The sequence below is a fragment of the Nelusetta ayraudi genome, unplaced genomic scaffold, assembly GCF_046127955.1.
Source record: "Nelusetta ayraudi isolate G7.1 ecotype Tasmania unplaced genomic scaffold, CSIRO-AGI_Nayr_v1 ptg000042l, whole genome shotgun sequence".
Classification (NCBI taxonomy): Eukaryota; Metazoa; Chordata; class Actinopteri; order Tetraodontiformes; family Monacanthidae; genus Nelusetta; species Nelusetta ayraudi.
Window position 1 is genome coordinate 12662681 of NW_027466092.1, and position 14180 is coordinate 12676860.

The 14180-nt window shown below is 44.3% G+C and overlaps 1 protein-coding gene across 3 annotated transcripts in view; it reads left to right on the forward strand.

Moving 5' to 3' along the window:
• Positions 1–212: 212 nt before the first annotated feature.
• raraa (retinoic acid receptor, alpha a) overlaps positions 213–14180 on the forward strand; it is a 147300-nt gene continuing 133332 nt past the window's right edge. For 2 of the 3 annotated variants that reach the window (XM_076034554.1, XM_076034556.1), the window contains exon 1: positions 213–682. The gene's annotated coding sequence lies outside the window, so the exon portion shown is untranslated. The remainder of the gene's footprint in view (positions 683–14180) is intronic. The other variant, XM_076034555.1, reaches the window with a different exon arrangement.

Genomic DNA, 14180 nt, shown 5'->3' on the forward strand with positions numbered 1-14180 from the left:
ATCAAGCAATACATACAATACAGATGCATATGTTTTTTTGTTTGTTTAAAAAAAAATAAAAAATAAAAAATAATAATAGTAATTGTGCCCGGGGAGTTGCTGCACAGCACGGTGCACATCTGGGGAGCGCAGGGCATCACTTTCGGAAGACTGCCCCCCCACCCCCTCCACCCCAGAAAGAGGAAAGGGGCGGGATTTAGTGGCAGCCTCGCGTTTCGCAGCCCGAGAGCGTGACTGCAATGGTTGCCCTCGCATGAGCCGTCCGTGCCAAAACTTGCGTGCTTCCCGAGAAGCGGCTCACCGTGCTCCTGCCTACCGGTTTGTACCGACACCGCCAGGGGAGGAGGGAGCTCCGGAGCAGCGCCGCCGGCGGTGTTGGCGTTGGCAGTGGCGGGGGGCGGTTGTTGGAGATAACGTCACCCTGGTCCCTGGTGCGCGTGCGAGCCACCGTTTGCGGTTACGAAGACGGGAAAGGGGGAAAGAAGAAGAAGAAGAAAACTTGGGGAGGGGGGCGGGGGGGGGCGCGGGAGAGAAAGATTTTTGTTTGCTTTTTTTGTGAAGCAAAACAAACAAGAAATCCTCCCGGAGGAAGAGGAGAAGGAGGAGGGAGGTGGTGGAGAGCTGCTCGACACAACTTCCAGTGGAGACGCACCGGCAGAGAGGAGGAGTCAACAGGTCCGAGGTATTCCATCCACTGACACTGACAGCCTGTCAAACCGCGGGCAGCGTGCTGCCACGGCTTTTCCCCACAGTCCGTGCTCAGCTGGGCAACGTTGTTTGCCCGCATGTGCACGGTGAGGTTTAATGGATGCGCCATGCGTCGCTTTACCGTAGCCGTGCGCTGTCGTGCCCATGTCTTTACAGTTTAAATAAACAAAACTAACAAAAAGGAAACCCGTCGTGGATTCACTTAAACCTGAGCCCCAAACTGTTCTGCCAAGTTTAAATCTTAGCGCTCGGGCGGGGACGGAAACTATTGCTTTTGTCAATGCTTTTGTCCGAGCCTCTTAAATATGTGTTGGAAATGGCAGCTAGCATGCCAGGCTAACGCTCCTGGGCTGCCTGGTACAGCTCTATGTTAAAGGAGCACGTTTCTGATATGTAGTTGTCGTTCAATGTGCAACAATGTCTGGGCTCCTGTACCTGTGCAACCTCAGAACAGGAATGTGCATTTCCATACACATTCTTTGAAAAAAATAATTTGTTAAACACATTTCTATATGTCTACACGCCTCAGCCAAAGTGTTTTGTCAGTGTGGATGTGGTATGGACTGCTTTATGTTGCACGTGAACTTTGCACACCAATTAGTATAGGCTGATTCCCATGCTATCTGCAGCCACGCTTCCTGTCAGTGAGTGTGCTCGTACTGCACATGGATGTTCACAGTCTGCATTCTGCATTGATGGGCTCTGATATGGGATCGGGGAACTTGATGACCTCTCTCTCTCTCTCTCTCTCTCTCTCTCTCTCTCTCTCTCTCTCTCTCTCTCTCTCTCTCTGTCTTTTACACACAAGGTATTCTGTCATATTCTGGCAACACTCCAAATTGTCATGTCCAAAGACAAGTTGGCTTGCTGAGGTGTCAGGATCCCAGCTTTTGAAGTTTATTGTTTTATTAATGTATCTCACTTGCATAACCATATTGCATTTCTTTATCAATTGAAATGAATATATGTTAAGAATTTCAAAATTCTTAATGGAAGATGCAGTTTTTCTCCCTCATCTTATAGTTCTCAGGAGATAGCATGTTAGTCCTTCATCAGGAAATGAGCCATACGTGTTCACTTCTGCAGTATTGGTATATCTGATAGTAACAACAACAACAATGATAATAATAATAATAATAATAATAATAATAATAATAATAATAATAATAATAATAATGTTTCTTCCACTTGTGGTTGCGGTCATATGAGGAGTTTTGAGTCACATGGTTCCGTGCAGTGAAGTTGTTGTGCATCATACTCGTTATATTTTGAGTTAAGTTTACTAAGTTCCTCATGTCTATTGTGTGGCTGTGCAAAAGGAAGTGAATTTGTTGTGAAATCTGTTGATTTGCTGACATATTGTTGAGACATTTAAAATGTAATTCATGATTGATGAGTAACTTGATATTGTAACACTTTTGACTCAGTTTTAGCCTAACACTGAAAAGTGACCAAATAATCCTGCAGCTTTAGTTTAAATTTCTGAATTTTCAACTGAGTGCCCCATGAAGAGTTAATGTGCACTTTATGCATGTGGCCCCAGCGTGATTCATCAAATGATATTTTACGATACTTCAGATTTATGAGACCTCGCTCCACTCTCCTGATATGCATAAATGGCTGCAAGGACAGACTTTGCTGCTGGGTCGCTGCTGGGAGAAATAGAAGAAGTTGGTGCCCTTCCCTTATAGCCTGTAAAGAGGACATGAGGATGTGTTTAAGAACCTGTCAGAGTGACTCAGTTTTGCCCTCGGGTTACAATTTTGCACAATCAAGGCATAAGCTGCACGCTACGATAATCACTTGCCTACCAAACAGTGACATGTGATTAGATGATTAGATTGTGCTCATAACCTTGAGATGTTTGGTTTAGTAGTTTTAACACAGTTTGTGATCATGTCCAAAAATATGGACATTTAAAAAATGATCTTTAAGTCTTTAATGTCAGACTGCTCACTGGTTGGTTGTGACAGTGCAGCAGTGGTCTACCATGCAATGCAGAGCTACAGTTTCTCAGCATGTCTGACACTGTCAACCTCTTTGTGACATATGCCAATGTGAGTTCAGGCCCCCCAACTCTGTTGCCAGTGAAAGGCCACTTTGGTTTCAAATGACACTCAATTTGTCTCCATTGCTGGGGCGGTGGCACACTCATGTCAGCAGTGAGTGACACTCCCCAGGAAATTTGGTGTCTTCCTGTAAAAATACACTGATGATGACTCAGTTGCTCCAAACTCTTGTGCCTTTCTTGTCACTGTTTATATAAAAAAAAAAAACAAGAACAAAGAGACAAGAGGCACTTATATCCATGGTGTATTAGAGATAGTCAATATGGAATTCCCTGAAGCAAAAGTGATAAACATGCAGTCTTGTTTGCAATGTAGATTTTTTTTTTCATTTTGTTATATTTAGTTACGCTTTTAACATCACATCTGTGCAACACAGCAGTTCTCTGTAGCACTGAATCTGGATAATATGTTGCAGCAAATCTCACATACATGGGAAGCATCCGTCATAAATGACACGAGAACCAGCAGATTCACTAATGTGAGAAATAGAATTTGAATGAATATGGAAACTGACAATAACTTGAGGATGTGACTCAGTTTTGTTCTTACCCTGCTCTATAGTGGTTTGAACTACTGTTTTTTGTCACCTTCCTCACCAGTCCTGCATGCGGCCTCCTCTCTTGTTCTTAGCACGTTAAGCTGGCCAAGCAGCATAAGCCCACCAGGCCTTGAGGATGAGCCATGCTTCAAACAGTAGAGGTACAGCACGCTAGACAGGTCACCCAGTGTTTCCTGGTGGTGGTTGTCCAAGTTGGATGTGCAATAGTAATGCGCACATAAAACAATTGGGCTGATGGTAACAGTGTTTTTGATGCTCCGCAGCGCTGTGTTACCAATTTGAAGAAGCTGCTGCTACAACGAATCGTCCCACCAGAAACGCTTGAACACATGGCGTCCACTTGGAATCATGAAAAAAGTCACATCAGCCCTGGCCTAAAATGAAGCAGGCCCTCTGGCAGAATAAGGAGGAATAAATTGGGATATTACAGTGGTTTGGCTGTGTTGCCCAATGACGTAGTCATTGCCTGAGGGACAGGGGCGAGTGTGGGAAAAGCAAAAAAAAAAAAAAAAAAAGCAAGGGAGGAGAAGGGTGGGAGCTGATACCAGGCAAGAGTGGCTGCAGCTGAGTGGGGATTTTTTTTGTTTTTTTTGACGGGGGAGTTGGTTGGTTGCAGCCAATGCGATGTTGTCATATGGATTTGAGCTTTATTCAGGGCGCCATCAGACTGGTCTTACTGATTGTCTTTCCGTGTGGCTCCCTGGACCCTGGAGTTAACACCCTCCCGACAAGCCGCCTCCCTTTATTCTCCCTTTACGCCTTTGATGGTATTAAATAATCTTTACGTGTCAGAGTGCACAGCTCCCAGTATACGTGTTGGGAGAGCGAGAGAACAATTAGGTCAGACTGGGAGTTGGTTTCATCCCGGCCTTAAAGCAGCGGGGGTAGCTCGCTAGCTCGCTCGCTGTGAGCGCTCTGTATTCACCTCGAACCGTCACTGTGAGACTTTGAAAGAGGTCCAAGGCCGATGGGGTTATCAAAGCACTCGGCGAGGGTCCTTCAGATGTCTCTGCTGTACAGTCTCATGATAAAATGTCCCACAGCGGATTGTTGCTTGTGTTATTTTAGGTTCGTCTTTGTTAATTTGCCTGCAGAATCAGGCCACGGTTGTCTCCTTTTTTTCCCCCCCTAATGAGGCTGAGCTAAAGACCCAAATAACCTTTTTATCCTGGTTATTGATTCTGAGTGGGCTTGAAGCTTCAGATTGTTTAGGTAGACCTGGAAACCGTTGACATTGTTATTCATCTTCGGGAGCTGCACGGATTTCTAACACAAACACAAGCGGACACACAAAACAGTATTAAGTTGAAATCCTTGTGTTTCTGTTTGATTTCCTCTCACATGACTCGCATTCTACAAGTTTCCCATCGCCCCGCTGTCTCATGCTCCAGATCGTATTTCTACAATTTGGCACGGGGATGTTCTGGCCCACGACACACTGTTTCATTACCCCATCACACAGTTTCATACTATTTTCCACACTCATTTCGTACCTTTATTCATTCATTTATTTATTTATTTACTTCAGTTACGAGAGCAGCGCAGCTCGGCCCAGGCGGACGCTCCCCCGGCACGTTGGCTGACATTTCCAATGAAAGGACTCTATTGTTGATTCTCAGTGCCCCTCCGCCCGCTCCATAAAACAGTGGTATCAACTGCCCTCGCCGACTACCTCGACAACTCACAGAGACACAGGCCGGGACCGGGTCTGTCAGCCGTCCAGCCCATCCAGCCGGGCCGCCGGGCCAAACCCGCAGGCTGCTGCTGCTCAGCCCTCCAGACGGCCGTTTTTCTCAGAGCGCGAAACCTTGATCATAGCTGCAGCACCACCTCGTAAACGCACAAATAATTGATTGTGTATTTATTTTCCCGGAGAGACAGGGCAGCAAACGAGCGCTTTCAGCACCACCCCCCCCCCCCCACTCCAACCACCCCCACCCCTCCAAGTCTCACACCACCTTAATGAATGGGCTCCGCTCCAGTTTCCCTATTTTCCCCAGGACATTGCCATTAATGTTGACGGATGATTTGCTCTTTCAATGAAACAGGGATCCTGAGCTCACTGTCAGGAGAAATTCGATTCTTGCTGCCACCTTTTTGCCACTTGCCTTTTTCTGCAGCCTCTTTATCCCCTGTTGCTCTCACTCAAGTCTACATGAAGAGGGAAGCTGCTAAAGTGCCTCTTCTGAGCAGCCGCGTTAACCCTTCCCTGACCAGAGAGCCAGTGTTCCACAGATGTCCGGTCAGGTTAACTGCCCTCAGTCGCCCTGCTGTAATAATGACACTCCTGCTGCATCCCTGCAGGCACTCATAATATTTCACACGCAAATGTGATGTATTTATTTATTATATATCTCTCCATATTTTGACTACATATAATATTAATGGGGCGACACGGTGGCCCATTGGATAGCGCTGCCGCCTCACAGCAAAAAGGTTGTGGGTTCAATTCCGGGCCTTTCTGTGTGGAGTTTGCATGCTCTCCCGCTGTCTGGGTGGGTTCTCTCCGGGTTCTCCGGCTTCCTCCCACACTCCAAAAATGTGCACGTGAGTCAATTGGAAACTCAAAATTGTTCATAGGTGTGTATTTGAGTGCGAGTGGTTGTTTGACTCTGGCGACCTGTCCAGAGTGTCACCCTGCCTTTTCCCTATGACAGCTGGATGAGATTATTTATCTGTCTATTAGTTAATCAAATAATGATCATTTCCATTATTTCAGTGCCAGTTAAACTTTTCGAATATCTTAATTTTCAATTGAAATAGTCACCTCAAAAAATACAGTTTAATTAAGCTTAGTTTAGAAAAGTTGATAAACATGTTTAATAAACATGTAGCAATCAAACAAGACAATGTTTTTCAACTGGAGACAATTAAGACAGAAGCGATTGCTTATCAGCTGCACTGCTGCTCATTATACCAAATCTAATCTCCCTCAACAAGGCAGGTGCACGTGACTCTGCTGTGCACCAGACCCGTCCGGTTCATCACAGAATTCTGGGTAACAAATCCTTTTAATTGCGTTCTCTCTCTTTGTGTGTGGCCGTTTGTTGCAGTCGACAGTGTGTTACGCAGCTGCCCGCGTGAGCTTGCGACGTGAGGCCACATTTACGAGCGCGTAGCGAAACGCCGCAGCAAAGAGATAATGTTCCTGAACAAAGATGATGCCACTCCCGCTACTTTGAGCTCAAGTAGCTTTGCTGCTCGGAAGTGACCCTGCGTACGGCTGAAGGACCGTGCAGCCGCGACGCCGGTGCTACTGACTCCATCTTCATAGCAGTTTTTGCAGTGCTGAGAAGAAAACACACTGAGTCGCCGTCACGCTGATTGCTCCGCTGTTCTGGAGGCACTGAGTGCACCATCAAGCGCCTCCAGAAACAACTTTGAGCTAATGATGTTAGCATTTTTCTGACCCGTTGCTCTTTTATCTTGTTTGTTAGAAGGATAAAGAATGTTTTTTTTTTTTTCTCTAGCTTTGCTAGTTTATACAAAAGCCCATCAGAATCTAACTCGCTTGCGTATACAAAGAAATTATCTGAGAAATGAAGCCGGCAAATTGTGCTTCCGCCCACAGATGTCAGCGAGGCCCCACATCCCGGGGATGTAAATGATACCCGTTCAATCAGTGGGGCTGAGACGCTATCAATAAAAGCAGATCCTCTGATTGTTTTTTGTGCCTCGTTTTGTGTCGAGATAATTTCCATTTTTCTTGGCTTTTTTGTGTTCACTCCGTAATGTGGCACGCCAGGCAGCATATGGCTGCCATTTATGATCAACAGCCTCTGTGAGGAGGTGACTGGAATATGCAAATGTCCCAGTGCTAATGGAATAGTAATGTAATGAAGCACGTTGTAGATGGCCAGTAATGAGCTCTGGCTGCATAGTGTTGATGACTTCTTCACTGCCGGCCTTTTTGTTGCTCCGCACTTGGCAGCTCTTCCCGTTTGTTCTACACGACACAGACACATGCCATGGAACGCAACACATGTGCACCACGCCAGTATGCACACACGCACACACACACACACACACACACACACACACACACACACACACGCATGAGGATTCTCAATTCATGTCATCGGGTGAAAAGCAGATTGATAAATACCTGGAGTACTTGCCCGTTGAAATTGTGGAACTAAATTGGGCAGAACCGAGACAGATGCGGCGTAGTAAATTAAACAAGTAATCTTCTCTGTTGGGTGACAGCGCAGCGGTGATTAGGGTTTTCGTGCGAGCTGCCCTACATCATTTATGGGCAGCGCTGTGGGCCGCCTGCAGTTGAATAAACCCACAGTCCATTGACTGGGCGCATAACGGGGAGGCTGTGTCTTGGTGAGCGGGCGAGTTAAAAATGGCATTGTTTCCTCCCGAGGAGGTCCATTTTCATCTAAATGAAGGTGGAACCCCCCAGTGTGCTGTTTCCAGGCCCTGCAACCGGCGAAATGTGTTGACTGTGTTCCAGGGAGCATAGCTCGGCCGTCCCTGTTCTGGGTGATTTCTGCCAAAGCTCTCATTTGTACACATCAGGCATTTCTATTTCCCTCCATCACTGCATGTCCACTTTGGTACCGGTTGGCCATTTTCACTCCGGCTTTCCTCGCCTGCAGCTGTACATGGGATGTGGGATGCAGTGGTCATTTAATGTGTAATATATATATATATATATATATATATATGTATATATATATATATATATATATATATATATATATATATATATATATGTATATATATATATATATATAATATGGTGGTGGTACACCATATAATATACATATATATATACGTATGTATATATATATATCCATCCATCCATTTTCCATACCCGCTTAGTCCCGAGGTCAGGGTCACGGGGGTGTGCTGGAGCCTATCCCAGCTGTCTTAGGGCGAAGGCAGGGGACACCCTGGACAAGTCGCCAGTTCATCGCAGGGCCACATAGAGACAAACAACCATTCACACTCACATGCACACCTACGGACAATTTAGAATGTTCAATTGACCTCACATGCATGTTTTTGGAGTGTGGGAGGAAGCCGGAGAACCCGGAGAGAACCCATGCAGACACAGGGAGAACATGCAAACTCCACACAGAAAGGTCCCAGGTCCGGGCCCCGGAATCGAACCCACGACCTTCTTGCTGTGAGGCGGCAGCGCTAACCACTGCGCCACCGTGTCGCCTATATATATATGTATATGTATATATATATGTATATGTATATGTATATATATATATATGTATATGTATATATATATATATATGTATATGTATGTATATATATATATATATATATATATATATATATATATATATATATATATATATGTATATGTATGTATATATATATATATATATATATATATATATATGTATATATATATATATATATATATATATATATATATATATATATATATATATATATATGTATATATATATATATATATATATATATATATATATATATATATATATATATATATATATATATATATATATATGTATATATATATATATGTATATATATATATATATATATATATATATATATATATATATATATGTATATGTATGTAGCCCAATTTGTTACATGTGATAGTTTAAAAAAGTCTGAAGTATCAAAGATTGAACTTTCAATACTTAAATTACATTACAGTACTATTGTAATTTACAAATATTGTACTTACAATGCTATACTACATATCAATATCAATATATAGTGTTGCATTGTTTTGCCTTCTAAGTACTACACCAAGTACCTAGTAGGATATTAGTGCTTTACAGACTTGTACAGAACAAATGGACAGATTTTGTTGGAAGCCAAACTGGTTTTGTTTTTTTAAAAATAGTAATTGGAACTCCTCGGGAGTGTTTGTTTGTGGGAATTTCATAGCACTTAACTTGCATTTTTCAGTGAAATTCCATGCCACCAGAAGCAGGTTCCGCTATTTGTATGAGGAAATAAAAGGGAACAATGGGTTATGAGAAAGAAAGGCTTGAAAAAGTGATTGAGCTTTCTACAATCCATTAACGAAAAAACACCTCGAGGACCTCAGTCCTCAGACCTCAGTGCAGGCGTGGTACACCAGCTTTGTTTCGTACAAAAGCAAAAACAGCGAAGACGAAACGCTTTTGAGGCCGTGCACGCATGCAACATCAATAGCACAATATCAATATCATGCGAATCCTCTTGGTACTGTAAAGCAAGAGTTTTGCACATTAATACTGATGAGTTAGTTACTTGATATGTTTTAACAGCGTCTGTGTGGATATTATAAAGAAAGATGATAGAATCCATACAATCAAGAAAATGTTCATCTGATCAATCTACAGTACGACCAGTGTGAAGACGCTGTGTGGCTGCCGCTGATGAGGCGGGAGTAACATTTACACATAATTCAATGAAGAAAATATCAAATTAGATACATGGTCCCAGGCAGTAAGGAATGAGGTGTGGCTGAGATGAATAACCACAATAGTGCTGCACCTCATGCCGTTTAGTTGCTCCTGGCAATGTGCACAGGAGCTCAAATGAAACAAATCCATTTTTGTCTTGTCTGGTGCGAGAGTTTATATGACAGATGTAGGAAAACAGAAGTCAGCCCCATTGTTTCTGTTGGTGCTGCACACTGCGCATGACGATCGCCGGCTGGGTTTCACCGTCAACATAAACAGCGGGAGAAGCAGGAATGTTAAAAATGGGGTGAAAACAGTTTCTGGAGATCTGCCAGTTTTTACACCTTTACACATGTTCAAAGACTGCCCGTGCTGCTGCTCGTTGCTGCTGCAGAGCCGCCGCAGCTTTGAGATCCAGTACATTTCGGCTGGCTGTAAACATTTAAAGGGATAGTTCTCTGATTAGCAACCTGTTTTGATGGGCTACAAAAGTCACAGTACATTAAAAGAAGCTTTCTTTCTTTCCTTCTTTCTTTCTTTCTTTCTTTCTTTCTGGGAATTGAGAATGCAGATATACCAAATGTTGTTTGAATTTTAACAGCTCTGGTTGTGATTTCTTTGATTTCTGTTTTTAAAGATCTAAAATGCCACCAAAATGAAGCTGGAGACACATTTCATAAATGTAAAAGTGAACTAGAAAAGCCAGCAGAGCATTTGATAATTGTAAAATTGTCCAGATGTTCAGATTTTGTCCAATTAAAATGTTGAAGCCCTTTGGGTCATGTTCTGTCTATCAGCCAGAGTGCTGCTCCACTTGTGTATCTCCTTAAATCATGTTCTAGTTGCAATTGAAACACTGTGGGCGTGGCTTTGGATGGCAGCAAGCGTAGTGGAATTACTTTTTCTCCGTCCAGAAGGCACTGGAAAACTGCACGCAGTGACCCAGTTTTATTATTTATTTATTTTTTAACTTCCTAACGATTCCCTCCCTTGAGTGCAAATTACTCAAACAATCTCATTGCTTTTGTCCCGATTACAAGGCGCAACAGTTTCGCCAAAGATGTCCGACTACGTCTTCTCACCATTATTGTTGGTGATCGCTGTGCAGCAGAACTTTCAGTCTGCTCCAGCTTTACATCTCAACACTGCTGACTTCCAGCTTGGCTCGGTGGTGCAGCGTTGTTCACGCAAACAGGAACGCACAAAGGAAAAAATCCTCTGTCTGTGATATTGCTTGTCTACTTGTGGTCTTTTTAAATACATACAGTTGTGCTCAATATAAATGCTCCAGTGTAAATGGAAAAAAAAGCTTTTTTTTTGTTGTTTAGCTTTTCTCCTCACTGGCTGTCAGGCTGTGGAGTTAAAAAGCTCATTGCACCTTCATAAGCCGTTTTACGGGCCCCTTACCCGACAGTTTTTCCTCTTTCACGGCGCCTTTTGTCGTTGAAACAGAATCTCTATCTTTCACATCTCGTGCCACGCGCGATCCTGCTCCTTTTAATCTGCAGATAAAGAGGAGCCGAACATTCCGCTGCACTTTCCTTCTGCTTTGAGCCTCTGCGACGGAAGGCTCTTGATGGTTTCCCCCGGGCTGGAGGTGTGGGATCCAACAGTGGAACGCCACTTCTAATTTGTTATTTTTGCCTGTGCGTGCCACTTTGCCGCACAATCACCGTGGGTTTTCTGCCCATGCCTCGGCGTAAAACGGCCAACAAGAAGGCCGTGTTTGTTTAATTTACGAGATGAAGTGTCATCTCCACTTTGATGGATGTCTGTTGCGTGAGAGCGTCCTAATTGTCCCGTACAACAGCGTGTTGTCATTCTCGCTTGGCCTCTGGCCCGACTCGCCCACTCGCACTCCGGTCCACTTGCACACAGCCCCCAAAACAATGCGTTGCTGCCGTGCCTCTTCACAGGGCCACAGTGGGCCGTCCCCCAGGGCTGGACTGCTCTCTGATAAGTCAATGCCAGATCTGCTCTCTGAACTCAATCGCTCCTTTGTCGTATCTTCCATGCGAATGTCAGCGTGGCTCGAGCTGCGGTTTCCCGCATTCCCTCTGTTTGGGACACCTTGCGTGGCTTCTTCCACCGGGACGTGGCCGCCGCCGATTGTCTCGCTATCAAAGAGAAGCGTATTCCTGTACGTTCTCACAGGAGTTTTTTTTAAATAAAAGTTTTTATAGCGGCGTTGGCAGGTATTAAAACTTGTGATGCGATCCAGACTGCACTCATTAAATCGTCAACATGATGTAATGTTTCGCTGCTGCCGGCTCTGTGTGCCAGCATGGCATGTTTTTCCACTTAGAGATTCCAACATTTGTCTCTGTCATAAACACCGGGGGCATCTGGCTGCCAGTAGTGAGCTTAGACGTCGCCGTCGTTTGGACTTTGACATCGAAATCCAGCTGAATTCTTCAGTGCGAAGCTGCCCGGCTTCTCCTTTAGCACTTTGTGCAGGCATGATAAATGTTACTAATCACCTATTGACCCCGAGAGGTCAAGACTTTGGCCTGTGGCCCATCACCCTCCTCCATCCCGCTGTCTTCTCCCAGCCTCTGTTCTCTGTTGGAAGGCCTTCAGTCCCCCCACCCACCCAACACTTCACATCTAAATACTATGCAAAGCGTTCATGCACTTTATTTTATTCAAGGCTGCAGCTAGATTCATGTCATCATTTAGAATTAGAAAAGAAGAAGAAGAAAAAAAAAAGAACTACTTGGCCTCATGGCCTCGATAATGCGTTTATGTTGAAAATGTGATTAGATACGGCGTGCCAGAGCAAATGGAAGTTCCTCTCTGTCTCCCCAGCTTTAGTTTGGACCTTTGCACTGCTAATATCGCAGGCAGCCCCGTGACTTCGCAAGAGAGATAAGTCAATAGAAGAAAGTGTGAGATTATCAGTGAAATAATCTTCTGAGAGATATACATTCAGGGGAAAACATTAAGGAAACTTGGCTTTCGGCGCACATGCAAACAGAAACTAAGCGGTCGGGCGTGCTGAGGTTCCCGTTATTTTCCTGCCTTTTCTTCCTCTGAAGACGGAAGAAGCGCATAGAAGCTTTTGTTCTTCTCAAAATCCACCTGATAATGTCGGGAGTTGGTTTCTCGCCTGAGCCGGTTGGATTTAAAAGATGAAAAAGGGTGAAAAAAAGTCAATCTCCAGTGGCCAGCCTCGTATTAACCACTGCGCACACCCAACACATTGGCCCAGATTCTCGGCAATCCCCCAGTGAGAAGGCTCTCCTGTCTGGAGCCTTCAGAAGCTGATGGCAAATTTAATTTTCAAAGGAGGCTCCCGGGGAGTTGAACAGTTTAGCCCAGGTGGGGAGTAAACAATGCTGGCAACACAATAATTGCAGCAGCGTGATGCAAAGTTGTCTGGGATTGCAGATTGGCCCTCACTGTGGCCTCCTCACAATCCCACTTTCATGTTTCACATGAGACTGATTGAGCCTGTTGGTATCGCTAAGCTGCGTGCAGACGGCTACTTCTATAATCAAAGAATACTGGTAAATAGAGCCCTGACAAATCTGCTTTCTCCATATCCCAGTGCCGGGGGGGGCCGGAGGATTACACTCTAATTTTACTGCCACTTATTTCCTCTGCTGCTTTTAAGAATTAGTTCATAATAATAACAATAATAATAATAATAATAAAGTAAAATGTGTTGTGGTTTTTCCTCTTTTCTGAGGAGCGGGATTGACTGGAAGAGTGTTGGGTTTGCCTGAGTTTTGTCCGTGCAGGAAATCTTTGCGAAACAGATTGTCTGGCGGTAGTGAAAATTTACATACTGGAAAAATGGGATTTGCGGTGAGAGGTTAAGGCAGTGGGAGAGCAGTTAAAATCTTCAGGAGGTTTCTAATCAGCGTCTCCGCCACCACACTAGATCTCAATTTGCTCCACGGGATGACAGCCAAGATAGAGTTAGCAAACAAAGCCCAACCATGAAAAACGTTGCAAATCTTTCTTCAATTCTGGCCCACTACAGGTTCCTGAAAAGTGCCTAATTGCAGAGTGTCGTGGTAAATAAACGTCACATAGGAAGCCATCTGTGTTTCAGTTTTTCTCGCTAACGCCCTGCATTTGTTTTTGTTTTGTTTTTTTTGTTAATACAGAAGTGCTTTGTGAACGTTCCCCTGGTGTTATTAGCCTCGACAGTTCGAGCCTTTTTGTCTTGCGGGTGCTCCACTGCGGCGACACGTCATCAATAGTAAAGAGCCATCAATATTCTACTGGAGGCAGTTGCATTTAAAACAACGGAGGGCACGGTGTCGCTGCGCATTCAGCACTTTTGAGCAGTTGTCACATTATTGATTGGCTCTCAAGGTCAGCATGAATTCCTTTCTGTCCATCGACGGTGCAGCCGATGCTTTAAAATGCAGCTTTTTTGCTTGAGAGACGGAGTGGGAGACTGCACGCGCTCGGAGTTGCTCCATTTGGAAAAAAAAG